At 40.3% G+C, this 19,118-nt stretch overlaps 1 protein-coding gene across 1 annotated transcript in view; it reads right to left on the reverse strand.

Annotated features, from left to right (window-relative positions):
- The window catches only part of LOC106947342 (cadherin-7), a 149,316-nt gene extending 148,425 nt beyond the window's left edge, over nt 1-891 (reverse strand). Inside the window, exon 1 of the mRNA XM_015032265.1 lies at nt 244-891. The gene's annotated coding sequence lies outside the window, so the exon portion shown is untranslated. The remainder of the gene's footprint in view (nt 1-243) is intronic.
- Between the last annotated feature and the right edge of the window lie 18,227 nt (nt 892-19,118).

Genomic DNA, 19,118 nt, shown 5'->3' on the forward strand with positions numbered 1-19,118 from the left:
AAAAACCAAACAAATGCATAAAATAATTGAAGAACAAAGGGGAAATGACCCCCCCCCCCAAAAAAAAAAAATAAAATAAAATAAAATAAAATAAATAAATAAATAAATAAATAAAAATAAAAAATAAATAAATGCACATTCTATATATCAAAATAAAATAATAATAATAATAATAATAATAATAATAATAATAATAATAATAATAATAATAATGAAAAAATAAAAACATGAACATTTACTTACCAAAGGAACTTCACATGGATGATTTCCGCCAGTAAAAGTTGCACCTTCCCTCTCTTATTGCAGCCCGTAAAGGAAGCCAGATTCTGTGAGAATTGGGAGTTTGGAAGTTGTCATGGTGGAATTAGTCCCGGAGAGGCTGGAGATGTGCTCTCGGATCGCGCGTAAACGCTCAGCCACAGCAGGGAGATGGCGCTTCTGACTCTTCCCCGTCTCTGTTTCTCACCTTCTCCTCTTCCCTCCCTCCCTCCTTCCATACTTCCCTCTCTCGCTCTCTATCTCTCTCCTGCGCACTGTCGCCTCGGTGGTGTGCAGGGAACCCCAGCTGCAGGGTTCGGGGTTTAGTCTCTACATCCCTCTTGTACTGTACAGGGCGACAAGGGACGCGCAGCAGCGGCGGCAGCAGCAACGGAGTGGAGACGGGAAATTACGCTCTCATCCGAGCCAAATCCTCTCCTTACTGGAGAGGATGGAGTTTTTTTTTTTTCCTCTCTCCTTTTTTTTTTTGTAAACCAAAAATAAGTTGGCGAGGTGATAAAGCCAGAAGACACACGCGGTGCGTCTGGCAAGAAGCAACGGAGAACCAAAAAATTATAGCTGCCAAGTTTTTGGCAGCAGATGGCGTGTATGCTGCTGAATGAATGCCTTGGTGGTGGTAAGAGGAAGAAGTGGAAGAGAAAATAAGTCAATGCAAATTCCTTGACATCTTTTAACCAATGAGAGGAATCATACATTCACCTCCTGCTGCGCTGAGAGTTAATCCTGCCAGTAGCATGTAAAAACAGCACATTTCTCATGTACACATCTTGGAAAAACTCACTAAACTTTTCCTACTTACAACCACAAACTTCAATATTTTATAAAACAGATCATTGTACAGATTCCCACATCATGATGCTGCTACCACTTTATCTCACCATAGGGATGTTTTGTTTAGGTTGATGACCAGAAATAATTGTCTCTATGTTGGGTTGCATAACCTTTAATAACACATACAGTGTCTTAAAAAGTGAACATTTTTCACATTTTGTCTCCACTGAAGAAGGAATTATTCCCCAGCATGATGCTGCCCCTACCATGGGGATGGTGAGTTCAGAGATACGTGTGCAGCATCAATGTCTTTTTACTTCCATACGGGTAAAAATAGATTAAAATAGCGCTGCCCATTTCTAGTTTTAGATTATGTCGCACTAAAACCACAAACCTCAGCATATTTATTGGGATTTTAATTGGAAATGTGGAGCAAAAATATGCAGTTTTATCTAGAAACGTGTGGCATATTGTACATTCCCCTACCGATCCAATCGGGTTCCTAAGAACATTACAAGGCTAGACACTTTTTGCTCATTCTACTTTGCAAAATATCTGATTCCGTAATTAGATTATGTAGAGAGCATCTGTGAACATTAATTTTCATGTCTTGCCACACATTCTGTATTTAGCCATTATTATGCTGTGATGAAACCATTTCTGTTCTGGCTCTGGACGTCTGCAGTCATTTTCTGGCCGGAGACAAACCTCAGTCCCTGACCACCAACCGGTTTACCTCAGTGATTTCCGTGCATTTAGCCGACTCCATGTTCCCATCAACTCTGAACTTTGTTTCTGTCATTCCTGAAGAAAAGCTTTCCCGTATCATTAAGCTGCCACCTCCATGTTCCATCAGTGGTGATGTGACAGCTCCCCCCAAAAAAATAAATAAATAAAAAACACCAACGGAAACCGATCGTGTGCTTTTCAAATAAAAACAGTGAAAAGTCTGGTGTGCATTTGTCTTCTGTCCTTTTTTTTTAATCTGGAACACAGGCACTTTTCAAAGATGAATATGTTTGAAATGCATGGAACATTTATGTTCAAAAGTCCGTTTATCGCATCTTAACTCCCTCTAACATCCCAAACGCTCTCCAGGAGATACACATTTGTGCGCTGAGAGTTTTATTCTTTGCCCAATTAGCTGCAAAGTGAGCTCATCGGGTGACAAAAGAATGCAGAATAAGGTTGGCTTCTATGAACTACAGCCCACTGTGAACAAACCAATATTAGTCATAGGCCTAATTAGTGGCAATATGCAGCAAACTCTGTATGCATCATCACACTATTCAAGTAAAAGTCTTTGCAGCCTCTTCCAGCTTGCTCTGTGGAGTTTGCCTCAGAGCGCATGGTTTACATATTTTTATCCAAGTTTATTAAACACCTGTTTCCACATTAGGTTTCATATTATAGTCATTAGTCATGGATGGATTATCTTCTTTGTGTTTTTCCTCAGCGTTATTTGCATTTTTGGAAACAGCCGCGTTACAATAGTGTGCAGCTCCTTCTCGTTTGGGAAGGGAGCGCTGACCCAAACTAATAGAAAGAGCAGCCTCTGTCTGTCATACCTGGAAGAACAGCTGGCAAAGTTTGAATTGGACAACCAGCAGCTGAGGATAAACACCTGCTTCCCGGATTCGGGTAAACAAGTGACAAAAGCAAAGAAGGTGACATTTTAGGGTGGATCATATTGAGATTGTCACATGTCTTTAAAAAAATAAAAGAAAAAGAGTGGCAAAGAGTGAAAGGAGGGGAGAGGGTAGAGAACAAGAAAATAGAGATGGAGGCGAAAGGGAGGAGACGGGGGAGGTTTATCACAGTGCAGGAGGAGGAGGATGGGTCCGCAGCAGTTCAGCGGTGAGAGTTATTTAATTGTAGAGTGACATTGGGAGCTTGGCTCATCAGCTCTTCCCCATCAATCACAGGCGGTCAGGAGAAGCCTGAGGTGATGGGGCCCTGCGTCCCCGCTACACATTTCCTCCGTTTCCCACTACGGCATTTAACGGCCATGCCGCCATGACACCCCACCCACCCAGCTCCACCCCCAGCCAGGATGCAGTGACCTCTAATCACCTGCACTACTGTTATCTTCTCCCCAATGACGCACACGCGTTTATGCCTCGATGGGTCTTTTTGTTCAAAGACTAACGAGGAACAGCGAAGGGACACCATAACGGCTGATGAAAGAATAATGAAATATGACCCCCAATGACGACAGGGTTGGATTTCTGTTTTTTCTGCTTGTTTTAAGTCCCAAAAGTAAAACATAAAAAATCTACTGAAAAAAATAAACAGTTTTGTTTTGTTGAAATGAAAACATAGGGAAAGTTGCTCTGCCAGCACAAAGTTTTTTTTTTGTTTTTTTTCTTGTTTTGGAAGAAAAGCAGAAAAGAGAGATTTGGAAATATGTTGTGGAGTGGCAGGCTGCATTTTACTGTCAGCATTGATGGTTTTACAACTTTCACGAAGAAACTAATGTTTAGAGTTGACCTCCTTGTGTTGGTGGCTTAACTTAACCCAATGAAGAGCCAAGAGCAACATGGATTAATGGGCAACGTAAAAAGATTTTCTGTCCGTCTTAATCAGTAACTATTTATTTATTTATTTTTAAGTGGGTTCAGCTAAGAGCTTTTGAAAAGTGAAAATCTTAACTTCAGTGAACTGATCTAGGCCGAGTTCTGGACTCAGTAACAATATTCTTGGATCTGACAGGGAAGAATGAAAGAGGTGGAATATTTTTGGAGTACGGGAACTTTTCTCTTCTCTGTTTCAACAAAAGCTTTTTAAAACCCACGTGGTTCTAACTGGACCAATTATGTGTCTGTTTTTTATTTCATGTGGACATTTATTTGTTTGGTAAAGTATTTATTAATGATTTATTGATGGCATTACTCATTTATACATTTAATTTTGAATGAATATCCATAATTTATCACCTTGTTTAGCGTTTTTAATTCCCTGGCTCTGAGCTTTGAACCCCATCAGTTGATGGCAGATCAGATTTTACTCTCAACAACAGATTAACAGAAGATCTGCAGTGTCTCGTTGCAAATACTGAAGAATCTGCACTTTAACTACAGCAGTTTTAGCTTGAGAACAATAATGGTAGCACAGTTAAATATTATACACAATTAAAACTGGAGACTGTATAAAAAGAGAAAATACCCCTTTTGTCCCACTGTCAGACTAAGCTTTTAATGTTTTACGTCCGTTGCAACAATCAAAATGACTTTTGTTTGTGAAAGAGAGAAAAGAGTCGAATATTTTTTTTTTTTGAAACAAAGTGTGTATCAACCTCACAAACAACAGCTGAAGACCTTGTGAGGATGCTGTGTAAAGCTGTTGAGAGAACATCACTGTTCACAGTGAAGCGAGGTTTGTACCAATGAGCTGAGAGGCCAAAAGAGAAAGGAAGAAACTTTTACTCTCAAAGCAAAATAAAAGCAAAACCACCGTTTGCAAACCTTATTTTCTATACCCTGTAGATATACCAGCAGTTTTCTCCAAGTCATTTCAACATTTTTGGGATGAATTGCATATATGGATGGTTGGAATTGTAATTTTATGGGGGGGTTGCTGTTGATTTTTAGCAAAATAATCCTTCTCCATTGTGTATTTTTGTCATTGTCAGCGATTCAAACTGCAATTTTTAAACGAACCAGCTAAAAATAAAAGTAGTTCTCTTTTTTATTTTTAAAAATTAAATGTTGCTCCTAATTTCTGACACAAAAATCTAAAATTTGAGTTAAACTTTTGTACTGCATGGTGAGAAGAAAAGTTAAAACTGCTACATCGTCTACATTGGGATGTCAAACTCCAGGCTTTCAGGCCTACTGCTACGACCGTATAATAATTACTTGAGTTGAGTTTTTCACTCTTTAAACTTTCACTCGAAAAGTTATTTTCTACTTACTATTTTATAATTTACATGTCTTACCTAGATAACTGTTTAGTTACGCTTAGGAGAACAATCAGGAGAAACTAGGTGCAATCTGGAAGCTAATCCAGAATCTGAGCACAGATTGGATAAACTCTTAAAAGACAAAAAACAAAAAAAAAAAAAACTGTATGCCCAGAAGGCTTTGGTCGAAATCCAAAGAATGTTGTTACAGTCAGAAAAACAGAATGGACAGTGACAAACTGAATAACTTTGGACATGCCTTTTTTTTTAAGCAGGACAAGAATTTAGCAAGGATAGGAATAAATTTGCACCTAATCAAGCAATGGAACAAAAATAGACAGCAGAAAAATGAGGACATGTGTGTTTGAAAACTGCAACCCCTCCTGTTTTACTACTGTACATCTAACTCTTAAACCCTAGTTATGTTTTTATATTTGCTTTTCTCCTAATCAGCCCAACAGATAGTGAATTCACTCACTTATGTTGCAAATACTGAAGTTTATATACATAATTGTATGTTTGCCAGCCGGATCGCTGCTTTAAATTCATTTTCACCAACTTCTCCACACACAAACAGCTCGATATCCCAGCAAGCTAGACGTAGCTAATCCTGTGTTTATGGTGCTGTAAACTCCTGTTTTTACAGGCTGAACTTGCCTCTAAGCCATTGCTGATTTGCACCTTGGGCTACACCTGGATGCATCTTACTCCTCTAACCATACATAATGTATGGGTTTATATGGCTTGATGTTTATAACTGCAAAGTAAGTGGAAAAATTGATCCGCAGTGTTGATTGCTGGTCGGTCCCAAACAGTTGACATTCTGATTCCAGTAACTGCCATTTACTGTCATTGGAAACAGATGATTGTGCCCATTGACTGTCCAATTTCAGCTCTAAACAAGGTATCGATTTTCCCGGTGGACAAAACGTGCTGATGTGCTCACAGCTAAAGAGCTGTCATAACGTGTGCTGACTTTTTGGGAGCATCACTGCGTAAACACAAAAGGCGAGCGCAAGGAGAACAGCAGAATATTGGTGAAATGGTCAAAAATCATCCTGCCGTTCAACAGTAAAATATATATATATATTTTTTTTTTGAACAAAGAAAAAGGTCTTATTTATGTTGCAATTGATTTTATTCTGCTTTTTAAACTCGAAAAAATAACTGTGTCAGTGTTTACAAAAATGAGAGACACAGGATTGTTGTTCATAATGGTAATTTTTTACAGATTTGTTGTTTATTTTTTTAAGTATTTATACTCAATTAAATTCAGTCTGCCGTGTTTTAAATCAGGTTGGCAACCTGTGAGGGGGAGGCATAACAACCAATTACATCTTATTGGTCAAATCACTATGACACCAGCTTTGACATGTATTTTGTAGGTCAATCAACATCATCACCGCTACTAAATAATATATAGTCATCTGCTGGTGGTGTTATAGCAAAGTGGAAACAACTGAAAATGTCAGAAGGAAAAGGCTGTGTAAAAATCACAGAATGTAGTCAGCAGATGCCAAGGCAGGTAATGCACAAAGGTTATCAACATTCTGCAAAGTTGATCCCTGCAGATCTACAAACTCAATGTGTTTAGTTCAAGGACATTATGGACAGAGTAATGGAGAAGGTTTTATGAGTGAGCAGCTGGATGCAAACCTCATCTTACCAAATCCAACGCAAAGAAAAGAATTGGGTGCTGCTGTCATGTAGTGGAGTTGTTGTAGACCAAAACACAGAAATGACAGAAGATAAGACAATTTAATGATCAATTCAGTGTTAGTGTAAATCATTTTATTCAAGGTTCTTCAAAGAGTTGCTGTAGATGCTGATGGACAGGGAGGAGCTCCTGCAGCCATCTGTATTGCAACGGTTCTGAAGACGCCTCTGACTGAACACACTTTGATGTTGTATAACAGTTTTATGAAGAATACTTCTTCCCACTATCATCTCCAGAGGTTCCACAGTCGTCCCCAGAACAGAACCAGCTTTCTTTATCAGGCTGTTGAGCTTTTCAAACCCAGGTTCTGATGCTGCTACTCAAACAAATGATGGCTGAAGAGGTGGCACGCTCCACAGCAGACTTTAAAGATCTGCAGCATCTTGCTGACAACTTTGAAGGACCTTAGCTTTCTCGAGAAGTGCAGTCTGCTCTGATCCTTCTTCTAGACGATTTCACTGATAAGTCTCCAGTTTAGTCTGTCTGGATGAATGTAGAGGTATTTCTACTCCTTTACTTCTCCCTTGATGGAGAAATAGTGTGAAACCCGATTCCTCCTAAAGTCTACGATCGATGCCTTTGGTTTGTTTACGTTCAAGGTGAGACGATTATTCCCTCACCATGCCACAAAGTATTCCACCAGCTCTCTGTACTCAGCTTGTTGACCATCTCTGATGCCCCCAAAGACTACAGCCACTTGAGTATTTCTGTAGCTAGCCGGCGTGGTGAGAGTACAGTCCCCCTGTGGTGCTGCTGACCACCTGGTTAGACACACAGTCCTTCAGACTCAAACCGATCCGTTTGTCAGATGATTCAGCAATTGTTGAGGCCTCCACTCATGTCTTCTGGAGTTTTTGACAAATGTTATCTTCACAGTGCTGCCTGCCTTGTCCAGATGAGAGTGGCTTTTGAGGTGTTTGATGGCGTCTTCAGCTCCAACTCCACAGCGACATGCACACTGCAGGGTGTCCTGATGTGAGCATATCTGCTTACTCAGGTGAGCCAACAGGTATCTCTTCAGGAACTTCAAAATGAAGGGACTTGCAGATCAGGCATGAGGAATACGAGACAGAACCAGAGTGATTCAAACCAACGGGATCCGGCAATGACCAATGAAACGCGGATGCTTAAATACTGAGAAGGTCATATTAGAAGGCAGGTACTGTAAATCAGGCCTCCCTGTCCAGCATCAGTGTCTGACCTTACAGAGGTGCCTCCTGAAGAAGGATGAAAGAAAAATCTTTCTGGAAGCCTTTCTTGAAGAGTCCATGTTGTTTGAGACACATATAAAATCCTCCTTTCTCAATCACAGAAGACCTTTGCACACAAGCAAAAGTGTTTAATCGGTTGCTTTAACAGAACAAATGAAAATATTATTGCAGATTTATTTATTTATTTCATTTTGAGTTAAGACGCATCAAGGTCTCGAGTCCCAGCTGGTTTGAGGTTTGGACAGCAGACAACACCAGCTTGCATTTCAACACATTTTGACTTTTTGAAGAGACAGACAGGAGAGGATCAGATGCAGCAGAAAGGCCTTGATGTTCAAGAGAGAAGGCCAGCATTCTGACACCTCTTCCCAATCCCCCGCACTTTCTGGACCATGACTGAAAAAAAAAAAAAAGACTCATTTGCATATGCTGGATCAAAACATTCCTACTCCTTTGTCCCTTTAAGAAGCAAAAGATTTAAACAAATCATCCAACAAGTATTGAGCAATAACACTTCCATCAGACGCAAATCGAGGGGGTTGAAAGATCAACCGAACTAATGGATGACCTAATCAGGGGGGATTGGCTGTATTGATTCAGATGGTCATATCCTTATTGTCTGTCAGGTCTGCAGAAGCTGGAGGTGGATACGTTCCCTCAATGGCTAAAAGTGCCGTATTCAAGAAACCCTTATTCAGATTACACCAATTTAGTCCGTACCTCTGCTTTTCCTTGGGGGTTAAATAGATTACAGGCGAGGGTGGGCGATATTGCTGAGTTGCAGCTTAGAAGTCGTCTTGCAGAAGGTTAGAGTCGGAATAATTTACTGTAAGAGATTTTTATTCACCCTGCTCCGAATGTAGACGTTTTATTTTTTCTCATATTTTCTCGCGAGCAGATTCAGCATTACCACCGGTTGTATCCACCACATATAAATTGTCTTAATCCTCCTTGATATACAACGTGTTGCAAATGTTGTCACGCTTGCAGATGCAATTTTGCACGCAAGCAAAATTATGACTTGGTGGTTTGTGACACTTGGCAGCCAATGCCGCAGAGACAGTCATTCTTCAAGGACAATCTTCTGCATCTGTGTGAATAATCAATGTTACTGAAAGTTTATCATGAACACGTGGCGTATTTCATACGGCGACATCGCTTCTGCAGAGCGGCTCCGGAAATAAAGCCGCCGTCTTCCTCAAGAGAGTCAGAGGGCAGAGAGCCCAGAAAGATACGGAGAAATGTTGGGGTAAATACTTGAGATGGTGAGGAGGTTTGAATAACCGACAGGTACAAAGGTCATTCTCGGTAATTTCCCTCCAGACACGTCACAGCAGGTTGTGAAAGAGGCGTCTAGCTGCAGACAGACATGTTCATTCACCTCGGTTTGTGCCGAGCGAAGCGGCATCCTGAGTCGAATCCTAATGACTCAGCCGCGCTCGCTGCATTCAGTGCTCTGTGCGACAGAGAGCAGGGAAGCAGTGGCAGCTCCGGCTGTGCTCTCAATCCACACAAATATGCAACTATGAAACCTCTACATAAGGGAAAACAGCTTGTCAACATTGATCCTATAATTTCTTGTCTAATTTGCTCTGCATTAAAGTTACAAGGCCAGGATTTTTTGTTCTTGAGCACCGAAATCAAAAACGTTGAAGACTTTCAGGACTCATTGTTTTTATATTGCTTTTTTTTTTTTTTAATAAACACAGGATCACAAATACACAGATTGACTAAAGTATTGCTTATCTAAAATCCAAAATGCTGTACGGATTGCTAGTTCTTAAAAAGTTCAAAGTTGGAGTGTCTGTTATCATGAGCAACCTCTGTCGGGATGCGGCTTTGGGCTGAGGCTGCTGACCTCTTGGAGGAGTTTTCCTTCCTGCTGTCGCTCCATGCAAAGCTAACGACTCAGTGGCATCAGCCATCAACTGTCGCAAGACTTTTGCTTTTTTGGTAAGGTGACTGCTGCGACTTGGTGACTTGAACAAGACAACTGAACTTGACTGCATCTTTTGGGAACTAAAGTCAAGTTGGAACATCTGTAATTGATTTGAATCTGTATGATTGCAGTGAACTTCTTTGAGTTTTTGAAGATTTAACCTCTTGACTGTCCACTCACAGTTCATTAGGGGAACATGACCGTAATGTATCCGTCATGTACCGGTATCCTACTGTTAGTAAGTTAACAGTAGGGTGTTGTACTGAAGAGGTAACATGTATGCTGCAGAATGCTAAATGCTTTTAACTTCCACTTATTTTCCTGTTCATATTGTTCAGTTCAGCATTCAGAGCAGCCATCTTCTTCACAAATGACCCACTGTGGCTTATCCTCTTTCTACGACGCACTGTATTTATATTGTATTTAGCATAACACATAGCATCAAAAATACTAATTGATTTCCATTAGATATGTATGCCAGACTCATAAATAAGAATTAAATGATTTAATGTCACTCTGTGCAGTAAGTATATGTAGTTCATGTTTTCAAATGAATTGCTGAAACAGAATACCTTTAAGATATTGCACTCTTTTGAGATGAGGGCGTAAATTATTATAACCTCATTACACAATCACTTATGAGAAATTATAACTAAATGTTGCTGGAGCGACCTCAACACTCCAGTGGATTGTTCAGATTGAGTATAAAAACATTTTTTTTTTCTCCATTTTATTGTAGGCCACCCATACTAAAAGTCAAAGATGTGAAATTTCCTGCTGAGGAAGTTTTCATTGATGCTTCAATAACTTTTTTTTTTCTCAACATGGATTCCTTTTATGTGCCGGAATTGATTGAAATTCAAGGTGACTGCAGCTGCCACAATCAGAAGGACCTAGAACGCTGCAGACTTTCTGGATTTGCACCTGAAGTCTCCAAGGTGTTTCTGATGCATTTGCTGTGAATCGGTTCTGAAATACTGCAATAAAATATACCTCTATTGCCTTCTGAACATCGTTCAGTTACATCATTTGACTTTTAATTAACTGATTTTAAAGGTGTATTTTAGATTGCAAAGTGTATGCGTGTTGTGTTGGCTAGCTGTAACCCTGGCTTTTAGAAAGGATTTCTTTGAAAGGTGCCAAATGCTGCACGCTTTCAATAGCCAGTATATCACCTGCATCCTTTTCATTTTTATTATATACGTAAGAAGACCAAGAAAAAGGAAGAGCCAACAGCAAACACAAGCGAAACAGAAATGGGGACAGGGTGAGACAGAAAGAGAAAGAGGGGCAGGAAGGGATGTAAACTATAAAAAAAAAGGCAAAGGGACTGGCTTTGTCATGACAGTCTCCTCTCCCATGGTGGGGAAGATGTGTGTTCATCTGCACCAGCAGTCAGGTTGAAAAAGCCGGTGCTGTTGCATTCACTCCAGCAGAGCAGTAGAACTCATGGCTGCCTGGCTGGCAAAAAAAAAAAAAGCTTGTTATCGCCCCCCTTTGTCCCTTCATCTTCTTTCTCCTCTCCTTTCCCCCACGCCACAAGCATCTGCATTCTGTTTGCTTCTACAAGCCCCCGCGCTTCCCGGCCACCATGTAACGAGGAAACAAGCAGCGCTGTTTTATTCCTCTTGAAAGACTCAGGTGAGGACAAACAAGCCCAGGTGGTTGTTTGTGCTGGAGCGAAAACGTCCTGATCCTGAAAATCAAATGCCTTCCCATCAAGCCAAAGCCGGTGACCCTGCGGCGTCGGAGCCGTCCAGCTGCTTCAGGAAGTGAACCTCAAATCCCCCAAAACAGAGATAATCTAAAGGACTCGATCAACCGAAAAGACTCACATGGGAATAGAGCTGTGGAGACAGGAGAGTTTACTGAATCCACAAAGACGGGCCTGTTGTCGCCTTTTTATAATTATGTCAGCCTCGTTTTACCATAGGAGACACTTTGGCCTTTAACTTTTTATTGCATAGCTGAAATTGGTTGATTTCCTAGCTGTTAAGAATGATCCACAAATTTAGCAACAACATACATTAAAGGCTGCACCAACATTTCAGACCTCTCAAGTCTTCTGGTTCTGGTTCTGCTCTGCATCCCCAGAACCAGAACCAAACATGGAGAAGCAGCACTCAGCTTCTATGCACCACAAATCTGAAACAAACTCCCAGAAAACTGCAAAACTGCTGAAACACTGTCTTCCTTTAAACCCAGGGTAGAAGCCCACCTGTTTAGAGTTGCTTTTGACTCAAGATAACCAGAACATTGATCACTGTAGTCGACGTGTGTTGACAAACTTGATGATGGTATCTGACAAAATGTAATATTTCCTACGGGATTTTATGATGGTCTTAGGTTTTCATATAAAGCACTTTGAACTGCCCTTTTGCAGACATGTGCTACACAAATAAATTTGATTTTCATCACAATTAAAGTCAAAGTCAAACATGTGAACGACGGTCCACCATTTGTGGACGGTCCACAAATGGTGAATTTGGTGGAAAACTAACAGGCTTACACACGCCTTCTCCTCAGCAAAACATGATAGTGGCAGAATCATGATGTGGGAATAAACTTGTTACAGATGCACAGAGCTGGAAATGCATAGAAACTGTGTAAGAAGTACTTAAGGGATGTATTGAACTTAAAACTGGGGTGGAGTTTCACCTCCCAACAGGATCACAATCATAAACAACCATGAACACGATGGAAGGATTTGAAACAAAGTAAAGCTGTCAGCCATGCAGCCTTTATAGGTGGACTTCTGTCTAATTGTGTTTCACATAAAAGATAAAAGAAAAGTGTGCTGCAATAGCCAGAACATGCAACTCAATCTCCACTAATGAGAAGAGATGCTCTGTGTGACTTTACAATACTTAAAATAATGAATAAATAGCTGGAAAGGGGAGACAAATGGTGATCAAATCTATTATCGCGCAAACTGATGCAATCACAAGGAGCAAAGACAGAGCTAGAATGAGATAAGCCGCTTATCTCTGCTACATAATAAAACTAAATCTGTCACAACACATTATGAACTTACTGCCATCCGATTGTTTTTCTTCGCAATTGGATGATTTTCTTCGCCTCTCTACACCTCAAGCCCAGGCTGGATTTCCCAAACTTTCGGCCCAGCGCAGCAACAAAGTATCAGAAGTTGATTGAGTTGATGCTCAGAAGCCTTGTGAGCCCTTTTCAAGTGAGGCTCCCGTGGGTTTTTCCCCTCCGCGGTTCAGGATTGTGCCGGGAGCCACGCCGGCTCCAGCTGACAGGGTCCCCCTCAGGTCCCGGCGGCTGCCAAGGATGAAGAGAAGGCTCCGAGCAGACACGCGGTGACAGGAGCTGATGTGTCCGTCACTCCTTTCATTTCCTGCGCTTCACCATTGATTCGTCAGCGGGGTGACATTAGTGACACGCTCTTTTAATCTGCTGCAAAGACCTTGGCCTACGGAGCACATCTCTTGAGGACGAGAACAAACCCTCAGCGACGGGGGCCCAAATGGAAACCATCACTTTTTCTTTTTCCAGATGCTTGCAGCACCGTGACTGGATCTGGGGCTTGTTTAGCTTTTTACAAGACAATCCAGGAGGAACGCAATAAAAAAAATTAAAAAAAAAAGTTGGACAAAAGCAAATTGCTGGAAGCACCAGGCTACATACGGTTATTATCAAAGATTGTATTGATCAAACAAAAAAGGAGGAAAAAAAGTTATAAACAATTATTCTAGAGGGAGGCTATGGCCTATCATTTTCTGATGGATAGTTGAAGTCTGACAGTGACTTCAATTTAGGCTTTCAGGCGCTCCCCTCTTGCGAGCAGGTAGCTTCCTCCCATGTGTTGTCAAAGCGGGTTTGACATATTGTTTCAGAAGCAGAAACAGGGAGGGTGTTGCCGGCGGAGACACGAGCCCGCATTTTGTGAGCAAAATTAAAGGTCATTTGGAGAAAGTGAAAATTAATGTGAGCTATCAATTTCAGCCTTTTAAAAAATGTGACATATTCCGGCTTGACACGTCTTAATTAGGCCATCAATAGTGTGGCAACGGTAGCTAATGGTGCAGAAGACACGGCCAGGATAAGTTGCTTTTCAGACATTTAGCAAACATTCTTGCTGCTCTAAAAGAAATTAAGCTAAAGGAGAAACACGAGTTATCGTTTAAATATAGTTTGATTCCCATAGTAAAGTAGAGCCTCCTACTCGTTTTTACACCTTTAGTAAGCATGTGAAAAACTATAAAATCACAGCACCAAACTTGAAGTAGAGTATTTATTCAGTGGTAAAAACGATGAGATGATGGGGAGAAAAAAAACTCTCTCTAAAACCATTCTTTACATTTATATTTTAATTTAGGTTACTTAAAGTGTCAAAAACCTATAATGTGTTTAATGTGATAACAGTATAGCTGCTTGTACTTGGAATATCTGCAATGATATACAACATAAACATAATGCAAATGAACCATAATAGCTAACAAGCCCAGACAGAGAAAGATCGGTAGTTCAGGACATCTTTAATATGTGTTTGAATTAAAAAGACAAAAAAAAAGATTGTTGTTTGGTATATACCGAAACTGAAAACTGAATCAACAAGCCCTGTTCTTCTTCTGATGCAATGCATTTGCTGTACAGATTTAGGAATAACATCCAACACTTCATTATTTTCTAATTTTGCACTCAACAAACAGGCTAGTAGTAATGTGCATCTCTGCATTTTGCAGTAAAATACTAAAACTCTGCTTACATAATGTTTCCAAACACATATCTGTTGCAGAGTTAAAAAAAAAAAAAAAAAAAAAAGCTCTGGAAAAATAATGCAATGCTCATGCCAGCCCTGTAGGAGGTGGTAAATATGATCTGGCGCATTAAATCACAGTGGTTCGCTCTTGTTGTGTTGCTGCATGCAAGGGAAAAACAAACTGCAAAGTCTGTAAGAGCAAGACAACTTGACCGATATCATCACTGGTTTGGGTTTACACAGACATCATTCACACTTTCTCAGGTTGCTTTAGACACTTTTTAAAGCATTAAGACATTGAAGACGATTCAAGTTTAAATCTGGGAACTTTAGATCCAGAATCATTGGCATGGAAACAAAGAGAAACGATATTAATAGAGGAATCGACTCTGTGCAAAGAGAAATGGACAAAGAGCCGACTGTGAGCACTGTACGGGTATTTGTTGCAAAGCAGCTGTGGGAGGGGAACAGCACAATTAACTTGCAGTGTTATCTCACTTTATACTTTTAATCTTAAATATGACTGAGTTATCTACAAGGATCCAGTCCAAAGTGTGTGATTTAATTACATATTTCTTCGTAGGAAGCCTGACAGTCTTCCTTCAGGAGATTCTAATTCTCTGAAAGGAGGAACTTTCTTTATTAGCGTCACACTCTTTAAACTCTTCCTGCTCCCTCCGTCCCACCCACCACCACCCATCCCCTACCACTCAGAATAAATAAGATAAGGGAAAGCAGTGAACGCATCCATCATTCAAAGTGGAAAAGGGTAATTTAGCTGGGCCCTTCTGACAGCTTTACAACTTTGCACGCTATTCTGTTTTAATTGGCAATCATGAATTAAGTGAATGAGAGCCATGTTGGCTGCCAATGTCTGTTCTTATTGCAGCTTTTAATTGGGTTGACTTGATGAGTTCCTGAGATATAACCACACAATATATTCTCTTGATTGGCAACCCGTTTGTCGCCATATAATTAGGGCCGCTGACAAATCAGGCGTACGAGGGTTTCCTCCTCAGCCACGCCGGGTTCGTTCATCTGACACGTCTCCGTGGGATCGATGGAGCGTGTGCGGCTGTGTGTAACGTACCGCCAACAGATATTTGCTGCTGAATGCAGAGGTGAGACCAAAAGTCTGCGATCTTCAAGTGATCCGTCATGCGCACGGCCTTGCAGAAGTAGCACCTTTTCACATTTTTGTCACAATTATGACCACAAACTTCAATGTATTTAATGTGGATTTTTGGTGACACACCAACACAGAGTAATATTGAATATTGCCTTACTGGTTGCAGAGGACAGTTTGTAGCCAGGGAGGAATGAGCGAAGTCTGGGGTGTCGGTTTGAGTCGACGGTGGAGCGTTGGAGGGCAGGCAGCTTGGTTGGAGGATTTAAGGAAGTAGGGAGCCTTGCAGTTGCCTGCATGAGGTAATCTGGGTGGATTCTTGCACAAGGTGGCTTGATAGACAGTCACAGAGGGAAAATGATCCAAGTTGTGATCTCCAAGGTTCCCTTGGAGGTAAGGACAGAGAACAAGGTAAGAGAGAACGTCACTCAAGCACACCCAGATCCCTGATTGTAAGTTTACGGAACAAAATGTTTCCTGGGACTAAGCAAAAAGAAATGAAGCGGAGTCAGTGATTTGCTGTGTCATGAGGGGGCGCATAACTTCTGCTCTTTCATCTCTGTTGTATCTTGAAAACAATTTTATATCCAAGGATAGACTCAAATTTCACTACTGTATGAACTTAAAAGCCACTGTTTTCTTTTCACTTCAGTTATGGGTTTCTTTCCGTTGATCACATAGAATCCCATTAAAATAAAGCAATATTATTTACATATACAGCACCATGCATGCACAAGGCGATCTAAACACATTCAAGTCTGTGGTTGCAAAGTGACGAAATGCAATGCAATTTCAAAGTGTAGAAATGTTTTTGTTTTTTTTGAAGTGTTGTATCCCTCGCTCTGATGCAGCAGTAGATGATCTGTGTTTGAATGTGAGGTGGTGAAAGACCAATCTGCAGGAGCACAAAAGCATTTTCTTAAGATGTGAGATATTTTCCATTCATTTAATATCCTTCTTTTGTTTTGCAGCCGGTTCTTAGTGATTAAGACAATCCCTACGGGTTTTCAGGCTCACCTCATACTTTTTACATATAAGGTCAAATGTTCAAAGCTTTTTCCTTTCCTACTTGCATTTGAAAAACAGAGGAGAAAAAAAAAGAAATTAAACATTAATAGGCTGATGAATAAATATTTTGTGTCTCCAGGACTCAGCACTTTCTCCTCTTCCCTATAGCTGGCTTAATTAACTCTTCCAGACGCCTTTAGTAAATTAACACGTCTCTTTCAGTGTCCTTTGACATTGTTTTCCTTTTTTTCCACTTCTCATTTCTTCATTTCTTCTTCTTCAAAACGAGTAAACCAGCTATTTAATTCAGCATTGCCCCATGAAGGGACACATAATAATTCAACCTCAGAGTCACTATTTTAACTTACACAGCAGTTTTTTTTTTTTTTTTTGTTTTCTTTTTTCTTGCTTCTACTTCAGATGTAATTTAGATCATTAGCTGGAGGCAAAGGCACTCTTGGGATGTTTTTGTATTCGCCAAATTGCACGTGAATCACTTCTGGGTGTAAGATTCTAATTTCCGATTCAGAAGAGTGCAGGTCTGTTTGGACAGTCGCACGTCTCGGTAATCAAAAACGACGCAAGTTCGTCTCGGAGGGAGACGCTGCTCTTAAATCCCATTTCTTTGTGTATTTTCTCAGCTGTCTAGTAAAGAGACTCAGATTTTTTCTTACAAAAAGCTTCCGTGATCTATTATTGAATATTTTTTTTTCCTTTATTAATCCAGACAGAGGTTAGGCAAGAGTCCCAACCTGCAAGTGCTTTTATCTTTCTGGTCTTGAACCGTCAAAACGGAGGTCAAACTTTTGTACTTAAAAAAAAAAAAAAAAAGATTCAAGATCTAATACAGTTGACCTTCCACCAAATAAAAAAAAATTGTTCTTCATAGGAATATAGGAAACGCTGGGAATATAGGACTTTGAATTTAACAACAAAGTTTGTTTTTGAAGATGAGAAAAAAAAAAAGTTTAGGACTTTGTAGCCCAAACATATGGCGATGTGTTGGGCTATGCCTGCCCAGAGGCAAAAACGACTACCAACAATTAAAGCATAGCGAAGTCCTGTAGTAGAAGTTATTCATCATATCATGAGGCTTTATAGCGCAAGTCAGAAATACACATACACTCACGATGAGCATGGACGTCATTGATTTGGCATTTTAATGGTGTTATTATAGACAGAATATCTAATGTGTTACGTAAATAACTGGGTTTATTCAGACATGTTGAAATACATACATGCACTAATGCTGATATTTATTTTATGACCTGTAGTAAGTTGAGCTACTAGTTTTTTTTATCCTCTGTTAGACCTATCTAACACCAAATGGATTCAGTTAACACTCAGGAGCTGCAGGGGATTATTATTTAGACCGAGCAGACAAAAGGGAAAGGTGTCTGTGTGTTGGTCTGGAGCACATTACTGCTTCGTAATCTAGATAACTTGCTGCAATTGATGGAACCATAAATTCTTCTCACTATCAGAAAATCCTGCAGGAGATCAGCCTGTGTAATAGAAGCCCAGATTGCTTTAATATGTACCCTCTAGTCATCTGCCTTGGTGGGTCTGGTGTCTTGCATATTCCTCTTGACGATAATTTGGAGATTTTCTAACTGGCCAGCTTTCTGATACCTTTAGCAGTGTGTTGGAAAAGGAAACGATCATCTCCGTAAAGCTTGTTAGCAGAAAAGTAAAACTCATCTCAAATTTGCTGGTAGACGACCGAGTTGACTGTGGACCAAATCATCACTTTCCTTCCACTAATGTGCTTCAACATAAATGGTGTTCTGTTATGTTTGAATTGCATCAAAATTGGATGCTTGAAATGTTCCTCTATCTGCATTCAATCTGTAAGTTTTTACTTTCTAAAGTGCAAAAAATATATAACTTTTTCATGACAGTCTGTGTTTTAGATGTTCCTCTATGAGCCGACTTGAAAACTATAAACGAGTAATGGTGAAAGTGAGGTTACGCTACAATGGAAATGCAGAATCCTGAAAATGCACAATAGAACGATGGCTGGATAATGCTCCCATTGTGAACAGTGCAGATCTAAACATTTTCGGACTGTGGAGCACTGAGTGTGGATGAAACTGAAAACTTTGCGGAAAAGAACAACGCTATTTTTTCACGCTCTCCTACAAATATACTTGTTGAAATCCATAATTTAGACAGGACTGCAGAGCCTCATCTTGCCAGGAACTGCAGCTGGTTTGTGTTTGGCGACTGGTCAGTTCCGTCCAAGAAGGTCGAACGGTATGCCTCACTCCTTGAGAGTCTTTCGTTCTCATTACTTCTCAGGTCCTTCGTCTGACCTCACTCCTGCAGGCTTCTGCACTCTAAGATAATTAAATCTGAATATGAGCTGCGAATGTCCGCTACATGAACCAGCACCCTCTGTTATACAGAGGAAACTTGTTTTTTCAAAATGCTTCCCAAC

The sequence above is a fragment of the Poecilia latipinna genome, unplaced genomic scaffold, assembly GCF_001443285.1.
Source record: "Poecilia latipinna isolate Pla-1442-1.1 unplaced genomic scaffold, P_latipinna-1.0 Scaffold236, whole genome shotgun sequence".
In the NCBI taxonomy this organism is placed as follows: Eukaryota; Metazoa; Chordata; class Actinopteri; order Cyprinodontiformes; family Poeciliidae; genus Poecilia; species Poecilia latipinna.